Raw genomic sequence first — 2054 nt, 5'->3', positions numbered from 1 at the left:
CTGTCTATGTTTGACCTGAGGATACAAGTTATTTTGAAAGAGAGTATCAGCTTTAAAGCTGGTGAGATCATAAGTATTTTAGTGTCTTAATTTGTATGTAAGAATTTGAATGTATATGAACTGTAAGTATTGAGAATGTATATGAGTTGTAAGTATAACAATGTTTTGTAAATCAACTGTAATGTTTGAAAAACCCTAGAAATCCCTATGATTCCTACTATTATATAAGGGTGTCTTCTACCAAGACCTAACTGCTCTGAATGTAGTCTTCTACCAAGACCTAACCGCTCTTAATGTAGTCTTCTACCAAGACCTGGCTGCTCTGAATGTAGTCTTCTACCAAGACCTAACTGCTCTGAATGTTCGTTTCTTATAAAAGTGTGTAATTTTCCAAGTGTAACTATCATTAACAAAATATAGTTTTTACATTTAATGTTTAAGTGAAAAGATCACTAAATATATGTAAAGGGAAAATTAATGTAGTACTTAATGTAGTGCTATAAGAACTACTGCTGTACTAACTACCTTAAACCAGATTTATATTAAGGCATCATGTGATTAATTGTACCATACTATCGACTGGATAACAACGACAAAGGTAGGTCGTAAAAAGAAATGACGTTTGGCACCCGCAGACCTGCAGGTCCGGTTGTAGCTAGCAGCAAGGTGTAGGATAGTCAATCCAGTATAGATCTATACGCAAACTCATGCTCTCTCGCTCCAAGAGACTATGGCTACCACTCGAGCCATGACATTGAAGGCATGCTTCGATACAGTGGATCACAATTATGTCAACGTATTTATGTATATGTAATGTACTGAATTGTTCTACGTGTGCTAGCTGTAATGTGTGTTCTCTCTCTATCTAGAAAGTATAGTACTGTACTGTAATGTTCTAGCTGCAATGTATGCTCTCTCTATCTACCAAGTATAGTAATGTACTGTAATGTTCTAGAAATTATTGACTCATGAATGAACTGACTCATTGTATGATATCGCATTCTAGTAATAGTTCTAGTATCTTCCTAAACTACCCATATGGTTGTATACTAGTAATCTAATTGGTACGTATGGACATGGATGTATGCCCTTGCTACCCAAGGGCATTGGATGAACTTGAAGGACCTTTATGACTATATAAGTACACATGATATATAACTAATATTTAAACGACCTTCGGACCGGTACCCAATATCCCACCAGACCACATCCAAATCGAGGAAAAGGAAATAGGGTGGATAACCTTCCTAAGTCCTTTCAACATTTATTATATAACAATACATAGATAGGCATGCAATTTATAATATAAAAGCATAAAATAAGTTTTGTAAAACCTTTGAACATAATTATTATCTAAGAAAAGATCGACTTGATGTCAATCTATAAAACGGTTTTGAAGGCATGGGTTTGATAAAACAGTTTAGTATAAAGAAACATTTGTTTGAAACTGTAACAACCCGAAATTTCATGTCAATTCTTGTACCACAACTTGTAATTCGATCCGATCAACCAAATGTCATTCTCAATTTAGTTTCCAATATTCGCCATTTTATTAAGTCATTAATTTATATTGATTTAAAATGACTTAATGGGTGTCTTAATACATTTAGAAATCATTTTAACACCCAACTTTAGTGATCGGAATATTTCTAGAAATTACCGTATCGGGCTACGGTAACTCAATCGGGTACGACCAAAAACCTCATTTAACGTTGTTATCGGGTAGAATTCTATCGTGTCCAATTTCCGAACACTATATAAACATGATTTAGACTCAATTTGAAGCCTTTGGCCAAATTCACACTAAACTCTTACAACCTCTCTCCTCCAAGCTAGAATTAAGGTCCAAATCACAAGTTTAAGGCTTCAAATCTTTAAGGTAACCTCTCTAGCATGTTATTCATCATCTTTAGCCTTCAAATTGATGAATTAATTGAGTTTTGGGGTCAAGAACATTAGTTTACGGCCAAGGAGCAAGCTTGGGCCGTAAACTCCATTTTATGGGGTTTTAAGCTCTTAAACTCCTTCCAAAACTCAATTGGACTTTAGATAAG

The sequence above is a fragment of the Lactuca serriola genome, chromosome 3 (assembly GCF_051521515.1).
Source record: "Lactuca serriola cultivar US96UC23 chromosome 3, Lser_US96UC23_V15, whole genome shotgun sequence".
In the NCBI taxonomy this organism is placed as follows: Eukaryota; Viridiplantae; Streptophyta; class Magnoliopsida; order Asterales; family Asteraceae; genus Lactuca; species Lactuca serriola.
The sequence above is the reverse complement of the archived record's forward strand: the minus strand, read 5'-3'. Positions refer to the sequence as shown.